Source organism: Triticum dicoccoides, chromosome 3B (assembly GCF_002162155.2).
Source record: "Triticum dicoccoides isolate Atlit2015 ecotype Zavitan chromosome 3B, WEW_v2.0, whole genome shotgun sequence".
NCBI classification, from domain to species: domain Eukaryota; kingdom Viridiplantae; phylum Streptophyta; class Magnoliopsida; order Poales; family Poaceae; genus Triticum; species Triticum dicoccoides.
The window spans coordinates 387,363,104-387,374,696 of record NC_041385.1 but is presented as its reverse complement, the minus strand read 5'-3'; positions in this window follow the sequence as shown (position 1 = coordinate 387,374,696).

The window sequence follows — 11,593 nt, the reverse complement described above, 5'->3', positions numbered from 1 at the left end:
CAAGAGCAATGCAGAGCTAAACTTCTTCAGTAGCATCGGTGTTATCTAACCTTATGGTAAGAGTAAATATAGATCTGATGTGTAGAAAATGGAGGGAAAAGGAAAATAAGCTGCAGAGTGATGGTACATGAACAACTAGCTGTCAATATAAGTACACTGATAAAGGATAGCAGGTACTTACAAGAACAATGTAGAGCTAAAAAAATTCATTGGCATTGGATGTATTCTACACTAATGTAACCATTCATACAGATCAGATAACTTGGAGCAAACAATTGAGAAGCAAGCTACCATGCATACTGTTGTCACATAATGAACTAGGTATGAATGCAAGTACAGTGATACAGGACAACGGGTGCTAACAAGAGCAAAGCAGTGGGCAGCATATTTGCGATATCATGTCATCCTTTTCAAACTGGAATTCTTCTTCGAGCAGATTTCCTGCAAAAGAGATCCGTAAGGCACATGCGGAAAAGTAGAAGTTCAAATTGTCATGTGATATCATAGACAATACATCATCCTGGGAACAAGACCAGTGCATAACAAGGTTTTTCCATTCAATGTCTTCTAAATTTAGCACATGAGACTTCACCATAAAATCATATATAGACTTGCCATCAAAGTGTGATTTCCTCAGGTGACACCGATACTGCTGCAATGCTTCCTTGAAAAGTGCAAGCAAGCTTTGCTCGTCATGACCATCCAGATTGACCCTCACCTACTTACAATAATGTAATGTAAATCATTCATGTGTTTAATCAGAAGAAAACAGGAAAATAATCACCATGAATAATAGCACTTACACGTAAGTGGGACAAGAAGATGTGAAAATGGTGTTTATCTTCACTATAATCTTCCCATGATGGGAATATATGCACGTAGTCCCTAACAGCATTGAAAGCATTGTCTTTTAAACTAGGGATAACTGAAATGGGGTTCCAATCTACATGAATTGGCCGTCTCTGCAGTTGGGATAGGTCTTCGACTGGTGGACTTGCTATACTTTTTGCTGGAGTGGGATTTTTTTGTGGTACGGTTAGTGCTATGGCAACTGAAATCGGCATACCTTTTGCTGGAGTGCAGGTCCTGTGTGGTGGGGCTAGTGGTGTGGCCTGTGAAGTATGGGTACAGTCTGCTAGAGTTGGTCCTACGTTTTGTGTCACTGGATGTACAACCAACATAAGTGGGGTGTTGTCCGATTTCTCCGGCACCACCACACTTTTCAAGGACTTTGCTGGTGCTCGTTCAGGTTCGGCAATCACCCTTTTCCTTTTTGATGTCTAATGAACAAGAACAACATTTGAGTTAAAAAACATGGTATGATGATAGATAGAATATATATTGATAATGGATGGGCATGCCATCTTGACATATATGATGAGTAAACTAAGCAGATGGCGATGCAACAAAGTAGAAGAAATGCAAGACACCTTATGCAAGATACACGCGATCAATAAAACCTTGCCAAATTAGAACATGCACCTTGATGGGTGAACCGGACAAGCCATCTGCCTTTGACTCCTCGAGGTCAGAATACTCATTAGGATCATATTCTGAACAAGAATCTATAGGTGGGGAGCATGTGAGTTTCATTGCATCCAGAATGGCACTCAATGCCTTGGTGCCAATTTTGTAAGCCGTTGCAGTGTTCCACAATATTCTTCTGATGCACGAATTCTGATATTCACTGTGATTACGTATAATATCTGAGAAGCATGATAACATAAATAGTAGTGAGATTATCTTTGTAATGCAAAGGATATTCTAATATAGGTCCTTGTGTGCTATCACTGGATTCTGATGAAAGAGCCCATGTGTGCTGTAATATGGTGCGTGCATTAATATAATTTGGCACAAGTACACAAAAAATAGGCTCCAAAAGTAAGGATAGTTGGCAGATGATAGGTTTATAATATACTGTATAGAGAATTTATTGCCAAACTATGATAACAAGAGCACACAGCAACTAGGCAGATCGTAGTGTACATAAATGGGGTACACCATAACCAGGATATATAAATCGAGAAAGTGGATCTGGCTGGAAAATACGGTGTTGTATTGTCGCTACTAATTGAAAGCATATCGATCACGTACTGGCCAACTCTATCAGCTGTTGACTATAGATGTCCCTGCTCCCCTTCCTGGAAAGGAACATAATGTACGTACTAAATACAGAATAACAAAACATGAACATGTTAAAGAACATAAGAGGAAGCATATTCTTGAGGTTCCACTTCTTTGCATACAATGTTGGTTGCCCACTCATGATGAATCTCAACGCCCAAAGAAATGCAATTCCTTGCTATCTCTCTATATGTGGCCACATGCATTTGGAAAATCAAGTGGGAGCATTACCTGACCAATTAAATGTGTGTCTATTCACTATTATCAGTATCATATCACAATCCGTATTTGAAGAAGTAAGCTTTGGACTTATGATTGGTGTGTTGTTTAGCTTCAAGAGTGGACTGCTGCTAGTGCGACAGAAAGCAGCTACACATATCATAGTGTACATATAACGGGAAACCGTAAGGATCACAAGTAAAATCAGCAAAGTGGAACTTGCTGGAAAATATAGGCTACTATTGCCGGTACGGCTAGAAAGGCCTCAGATACCAGCTCTCTTGAACTGAAGGTTCGGTATTGTTAATATCAGTGTAACTCTCAAAGGCGACACATTCCCCGCATTTCCTTGCTAATCTTATAGGATTAAAGTGGGAAGGCCGCTACAGTTCCTATTCCTATGTTTACAAAATACTACAAATCAAAGAGGCCCGAAGAGTTGAAAGTGTCCATCACAACCGACCGAATAGACCTCTACACTGGAAATGTCCCTGCTCCTCTTCACTACAAGGAACATACTGTACTACTATCATACTCCCTCTGTTCCAAAATATAAGTCTTTGTAGGGATTTCCACTATGGATCGCATACAGATGTATACAGATATATTTATAGTGTAGATTCACTCATTTTGCTCCATATGTAGTCCATGGTGGAATCTATACAAAGACTTGTATTTAGGAATGGAGAGAGTACTTATTAAATAAGAACGGAAGAGGAACATGCTAAAGAAGAGCAAGCAGATTTTGGATAATAAAATGTTCGTTGCGCAGTCCCCACACATGATGAACCAGAGCACACTAAGAATGCAACTCCCTGCTGTCTCTCTATATGTGGTGCACATGCTTTTCGAAAGTAAAGTAGGAACAATAGCTAACCAATTAAACGTTGGAATTATGAGTGGCACGTTGTTTAGCTTAATGGATTCAGGAGCAGTGCTAAGCAGCTATGATAATGGTACTGAATATAAAGGAATGTTTGCATGCACGTCGCATGACTTTCGTCATTTGGGTCAGTCAACCATTTCAGGCGGTTGGATGAAGATCCTATGTCTCCTAACCGTTCTTGTTCATTGTCTCTGATTCTTCCCATACAGAACACTGCACGGGCCGCCGGCCGAACCACCGGCCCGACCCCCCTGCCCTCCCATAAACCGCCTCCACCGCAAGTGTTCGTCCGCCACCCCCACCCCACCCCCTGCTATGTCTTGAGCTTGCGTTGGTTTTCCTTGCAGAGGAAAGGGTGATGCAGCAATAATAGCATAAGTATTTCCCTCAATTTTTGAGAACCAAAGTATCAATCCAGTAGGAGGCTCCTCAAAAGTCCCACGCACCTACACAAACAAACAAAGAACTCGCAACCAATGCAATAAAGGGATTGTCAATCCCTTCACGGCCACTTGTGAAAGTGAGATCTGATAGAGATAGTATGATAAGATAAATATATTTTTGGTATTTTATAATATAGATTGGAAAAGTAAAGATGCAAATAAAACTAGATTGAAAGCTTTATATGATAAAAGATAGACCCGAGGGCCATTGGTTTCACTAGTGGCTTCTCTCAAGATAGCATAAGTATTACGGTGGGTGAACAAATTACTGTCGAGCAATTGATAGGAAAGTGAATAATTATGAGATTATCTAGGCATGATCATGTATATAGGCATCACGTCCGTGACAAGTAGACCGACTCCTTCCTACATCTACTACTGTTACTCCACACATCAACTGCTATCCAGCATGCATCTAGAGTATTATGTTCATAAGAACAGAGTAACGCATTAAGAAGGATGACATGATGTAGAGGGATAAACTCATGCAATATGATATAAACCCCATCTTGTTATCCTTGACGGCAACAATACAATACGTGCCTTGCAACCCCTATTGTCACTGGGTAAGGACACCGCAATATTGAACCCAAAGCTAAGCACTTCTCCCATTGCAGGAAAGATCAATCTAGTAGGCCAAACAAAACTAATAATTCGAAGAGACTTGCAAAGATAACTCAATCATACATAAAAGAATTCAGAGGAGATTCAAATATTTCTCATAGATAAACTTGATCATAAACCCACAATTCATCGGATCTCGATAAACACACCGCAAAAAGAGTTACATCGAATAGATCTCCACAAGAGAGGGGGAGAACATGGTCTTGAGATCCAAAAAGAGAGAAGAAGCCATCTAGCTAATAACTATGGACCCGAAGGTCTGTGGTAAACTACTCACAACTCATCGGAGGGGCTATGGTGTTGATGTAGAAGCCCTCCGTAGTCGATTCCCCCTCCGGCTGAGCGCCGGCGAAGGCTCCAAGAAGGGATCTCGCGGATACAAAAGGTTACGGCGGTGGAAATTGTTTTTCGTTGGCTCCTTTGATGTTCTCGGGGTACGTGGGTATATATAGGAGGAAGAAGTAGGTCGGTGGACGCCCGAGGGGCCCACGAGATAGGGGGCGCGTCCAGTAGGGGGGCGCCCTCCACCCTCGTGGCTACCTTGATTGCTTCTTGACTTGCACTCCAAGTCCTCTGGATCATGTTCGTTCCAAAAATCACGCTCCCGAAGGTTTCATTCCGTTTGGACTCCGTTGGTATTCCTTTTCTTTGAAACACTGAAATAGGCAAACAGACAGCAATACGGGCTAGGCCTCCGGTTAGTAGGTTAGTCCCAAAAATGATATAAATGTGTAAAGTAAAGCCCATAAACATCCAAAATGGGTAATATAATAGCATGGAAAAATCAAAAATTATAGATACGATGGGGACGTATCAAGCATCCCCAAGCTTAATTCCTGCTCGTCCTCGAGTAGGTAAATGATAAAAACGGAATTTTTGATGTGGAATGCTACCTATCATAATTCTCAATGTAATTTTCTTTATTGTGGCATGAATGTTCAGATCCAAATGATTCAAAAAAAAGTTCATATTGACATGAAATAGTAATACTTCAAGCATACTAATCAAAGAAATCATGTCTTCTCAAAATAACATGGCTAAAGAAAGTTTATCCCTACAAAATCATATAGTTAGGCTATGTTTCATTTTCATCACACAAAATACTCCCATCAAGAACAACCCCGATTTCAGCCAAGCAATTGGTTCATACATTTTATCGCGCTTCTGCCTTTTTCAACTCTCACGCAATACATGAGCGTGAGCCATGGATATAGCACTATGGGTGGAATAGAATATGATGATGGAGGTTGTGTGGAGAAGGCAAAAAAAGGAGGAAGTCTCACATTGACAAGGATAATCAACGGGCTATGGAGATGCCCGTCAATTGATGTCAACATGAGGAGTAGGGATTGCCATGCAACGGATGCACTAGAGCTATACATGTATGAAAGCTCAACAAAAGAAACTAAGTGGGTGTGCATCCAACTTGCTTGCTCACGAAGACCTAGGGCATTTTGAGGAAGCCCATCGTAGGAATATACAAGTCAAGTTTGATAATGAAAAATTCCACTAGTATATAAAAGTGACAACATATGAGACTCTCTATATGAAGAACATGGTGCTACTTTGAAGCACAAGTGTGGAAAAGGATAGTAACATTGCCCCTTTTTATTTTATTTTTTTCTTTTTTTTCTTTGGCCTTTCTTTTTATTTTTGGCCTTTCTTTTTTTCTTTTTCTTTTTTTTGGCCTTTCTTTTTTTTGGCCTTTCTTTTTTTTATTTGGGGACAATGCTCTAATAATTATGATCATAACCCTTTTATTGATTTACAACTCATGAATTACAACTCAAAACTAGAACAAGATATGACTCTATATGAATGCCTCCGGTGGTGTACCGGGATGGGCAATGAATAAAGAGTGACATGTATGAAAATTTATGCATGGTGGCTTTGCCACAAATACGATGTCAACTACATGATCATGCAAGGCAATATGACAATGATGATGCGTGTCATGAAAAACGGAACGGAACGGTGGAAAGTTGCATGGCAATATATCTCGGAATGGCTATGGAAATGCCATAATAGGTAGGTATGGTGGCTGTTTTGAGGAAGATATAAGGAGGTTTATGTCTGATAGAGCGTATCGTATCACGGGGTTTGGATGCACCGGCAAAGTTTGCACCAACTCTCAAGGTGAGAAAAGGGCAATGCACGGTACCGAAGAGGCTAGCAATGATGGAAAGGTAAAAGTGTGTATAATCCATGGACTCACATTAGTCATAAAGAACTCATATACTTATTGCAAAAGTCTACTTGCCCTTGAAGCAAAGTACTACTACGCATGCTCCTAGGGGAAGGGTTGGTAGGATTTAACCATCGCGTGATCCCGACCTCCACTCATAAGGAAGACAATTAAAAGAGCACCTCATGCAACAAATTTGTCACACAACTTTTACCATACGTGCATGCTACGGGACTTGCCAACTTCAACACAAGTATTTCTCAATTTCATAATTACCCACTAGCATGACTCTAACATTACCACCTCTATATCTCAAAACAATTATCAAGCATCAAATTGATCCTAGTGTTTTATGCACTTTCTATGATAGTTTTTATTATACCCAACTTGGATGCTCATCATTCTAGGACCAAATTTATAACCATAGCAAATACCATGATGTTCTAAAAGACTCTCAAAATAATATAAGTGAAGCATTAGAGATCAACAATTTCTTCAAAATTAAGCCACCGTCGTGCTCTAAAAGATATAAGTGAAGCACTAGAGCAAATACTATCTAGCTCAAAAGATATAAGTGAAGCACATAGAGTATTCTAGCAAATTCTAATAAAGTGGACTTCTCCCAATAGGTGTGTACAGCAAGGATGATTGTGGTAAACTAAAAAGCAAAGACTAATATCATACAAGACGCTCCAAGCAAAACACATATCATGTGGCGAATAAAAATATAGCTCCAAGTAAAGTTACCAATGAACGAAGACGAAAGAGGGGATGCCTTCCGGGGGCATCCCAAGCTTAGGCTTTTGGCTACTCTTGAATATCTTGGGGTGCCATGGGCATCCCCAAGATTAGGCTTTTGCCATTCCTTATTCCATAGTCCATCAAATCTTTACCCAAAACTTGAAAACTTCACAACACAAAACTCAACAGGAAATCTCATAAGCTCCGTTAGTGAAAGAAAACAAAACCACCACATAAGGTACTGTAATGAAACAATTCTTTATTTATATTGGTGTTAAACCTACTGTATTCCAAGTTCTCTATGGTTCATATCACTTAATACTAGCCATAGATGCATCAAAATAAGCAAACAACACCCGAAAAACAGAATCTGTCAAAAACAGAACAGTCTGTAGCAATATGTAACTAACGCAAACTTATGGAACTCTAAAAATTCTACCAAAATAGGAAGTCCTGGAAAATTTGTCTATTGATCTACAGCAAAAAGAATCAACGCAAAAGCACGTTTCTGTGATTTAGCAAAACTAATTTCGTGCGTGCAAAGTTTCTGTTTTTCAGCAGAATCAAATTAACTATCATCATAGGTTATCCTATAGGTTCTACTTGGCACAAACACTAATTAAAACAAAAAATCACATCTAAACAGAAGGTAGATGCAAAATTTATTACTAAACAAAAACAAAAACAAAAAACACAAATAAAATTGGGTTGCCTCCCAACTAGCGCTATCGTTTAACGCCCCTAGCTAGGCATAAAAGCGAAGATAGATCTAAGTAGTGCCATCTTTGGCACTCAATTCATAAGTAGCTCGCATGATAGATTCATAAGGTAATTTAATTTTATTTCTTGGAAAGTCCTCCATGCCCTTCCTTAATGGAAATTGGAATCTAATATTCCCTTCCTTCATATCAATAATCGCGCCAATCATTCTAAGGAAAGGTCTACCAAGAATAATAGGGCAAGAAAGATTGCAATCTATATCAAGAACGATAAAATCTACGGGCACCAAATTTCTATTTGCAACAATGAGCACATCATTGATCCTTCCCATTGGCTTTTTAATGGTGGAATCCGCAAGGTGCAAATTTAAAGAGCAATCATCAAGATCATGGAAACCTAGAATATCACATAAAGTTTTCGGAATCATGGAAACATTAGCACCCAAATCACACAAAGCAAAACACTCATGATCTTCAATTTTAATCTTTAGAGTAGGTTCCCACTCATCATTAAGTTTTCTAGGTATAGAAACTTCCAAATTAAGTTTTTCATCATAAGATTGCATCAAGGCATCAACAATATGTTTGGTAAAAGCTTTATTTTGACTATAAGCATGAGAAGAATTAACAACAGAATTGAACAAGGAAATATAACCTTCTAAAGAACAATTATCATAATCAAATTCCTTGGAATCCGAGATAGTGGGTTCAATGTTATTTAAAGTCATGACCTCTCCAATCCCACTTTTACCAAATTTAGCATCAAGATCTAAAAACTCCGAATTATTGGGACGCCTTCTAACTAAAGTTGACTCATCTCGAGTCCCATTATTATTAAGATTCATATTGCAAAACAAAGATCTAATAGGGGACACATCAATAACTTTAAGATCTTCATCATTATTTTCACCTAGTTTTTCTGGTTTGGCAGCCATCTTATTGACTAAGGTAGCTTGCTTATCAGAAATTTGGGCTATAGAATTTTCAAGCTGGGTAATTTGAGAGTTCAAACCATAAAATTCTTTACACATATCATCAAGCTCCTTGTTCATAAACCCCAAAAAACCTTTTTGTTCTTTAAGCTCTTTTCTGAAGAAATTATTGTGCTCAAATTGTAAAGTCATTAAACTTCTAATGTTTGATTAAATCTCTTCCAACCTTCTAAGAAGGAGGTCGGTACCCTTAGGCAAAGCCATAAGGATAAACATGCACACAAAAAGACAAGCGAGAGAGAGAGGAGAAGATTGGGAAAGAGAGGGCGAATAAAATGGCAAGGGTGAAGTGCAGGAGAGGAAAACGAGAGGCAAATGGCAAATGATGTAAATGCGAGGGAAATGAGTTTGTGATAGGTACTTGGTATGTCTTGACTTGAGCGAAGACCTCCCCGGCAACGGCGTCCTTCTTGCTACGTCTTGAGCTTGCGTTGGTTTTCCTTGAAGAGGAAAGGGTGATGCAGCAATAGTAGCGTAAGTATTTCCCTCATATTTTGAGAACCAAGGTATCAATCTAGTAGGAGGCTCCTCAAAAGTCCCACGCACCTACACAAACAAACAAAGAACTCGCAACCAACGCAATAAAGGGGTTGTCAATCCCTTCACGGCCACTTGCGAAAGTTAGATCTGATAGAGATAGTTTGATAAGATAAATATATTTTTGGTATTTTATAATATAGATTGGAAAAGTAAAGATGCAAATAAAAGTAGATTGAAAGATTTATATGATAAAAGATAGACCCGGGGGCCATAGGTTTCACTAGTGGCTTCTCTCAAGTTAGCATAAGTATTACGGTGGGTGAACAAATTACTGTCAAGCAATTGATAGAAAAGCGAACAATTATGAGATTATCTAGGTATGATCATGTATATAGGCATCACGTCTATGGCAAGTAGACCGACTCCTGCCTGCATCTACTACTATTACTCCACACATCGACCGCTATCCAGCATGCATCTAGAGTATTAAGTTCATAAGAATAGAGTAACGCATTAAGAAAGATGCCATGATGTAGAGGGATAAACTCATGCAATATGATATAAACCCCATCTTGTTATCCTCGATGGCAACAATACAATACGTGCCTTGCAACCCCTATTGTCATTGGGTAAGGACACCGCAAGATTGAACCCAAAGCTAAGCACTTCTCCCATTGCAAGAAAGATCAATCTAGTAGGCCAAACCAAACTGATAATTCAAAGAGACTTGCAAAGATAACTCAATCATACATAAAAGAATTTAGAGGAGATTCAAATATTTCTCATAGATAAACTTGATCATAAACCCACAATTCATCGGATCTCGACAAACACACCGCAAAAAGAGTTACATCGAATAGATCTCCACAAGAGAGGTGGAGTGTCAGTGTCAAAACCGGAGGATCTCGGGTAGGGGATCCCGAATTGTGCGTCTAACGCTAATGGTAACAGGAGGCAGGGGACACGATGTTTTACCCAGGTTCGGGCCCTCTCGATGGAGGTAATACCCTACTTCCTGCTTGATTGATCTTGATGATATGAGTATTACAAGAGTTGATCTACCACGAGATCGTAGAGGCTAAACCCTAAGAGCTAGCCTATGATTATGATTGTTGTCATCCTACGGACTAAACCCTCTGGTTTATATAGACACCGGAGGGGGCTAGGGTTACACAGAGTCGGTTACAAAGAAGGAGATCTAACATCTGAATTGCCAAGCTTGTCTTCCACGCAAAGAAGAGTCCCATCCGGATATGGGACGAAGTCTTGAGTCTTATATCTTCATAGTCCAACAGTCCGGCCAAAGTATATAGTCCGGCTGTCCGGATACCCCCTAATCCAGGACTCCCTCAGTAGCCCCTGAACTAGGCTTCAATGACGATGAGTCTGGCACGCAAATTGTCTTTGGCATTGCAAGGCGAGTTCCATCTCCGAATACTCGAAAGTAAATCTCGAACACTTAAACCGTGTCCGGCTCTGCAAGATAATTTCCACACACACCACCGTAGAGAGCACAAAACTAATCGGCTGACGATTTTTCACGGTGTGCCCTTACGCCGTGGCTTGGCTTGATACGAACCGGTTTTTCTCGGCCTGCCACGACACACACTACAAGGCAGTTTTATTGGCATGCCTCGTCGAAGCAGAGATCGTGTTCCCCTTATTGCAGGATTCCAATTAATACGGGTGCGGGCAAACCCACTACGCGTGTTGGTATAACTCCGTGCTTTTAGGCAAGTCCCAAACGATTATGCTGAGGACGCTTGATATTCAACCCCTTTATAAAGGGGTCAAGGCCTATCCCTCTCTCTTACCACTCTTGCGCCTTTCCGCATCTCGAGTTCCAACACCCGAAGCTCAAGCTTAGGCACTTCAGATCTTCAATCATGTCCGGATCCAACCTTCAAGGCCGGTGGATGGCCTCCTCTATCGCAAAGGAGGACATTGTGAAGCTTAGGGAGGCCAGATATCTGACCGCCGACATCAAGCACAGGCTTCCTGCTCTAGGGCAGGTCATCCCTACTCCCGAGCCCAACGAGAGCGTCGTATTTGTTTCTCACTTCCTCCATGACTTAGGCTTCACCCTCGATCCCTTCGTGAGAGGGCTCATGTTCTATTACGGGCTAGATTTTCATGATCTAGCTCCGGACTCCATCCTTCACATCTCGTCGTTTATCGCC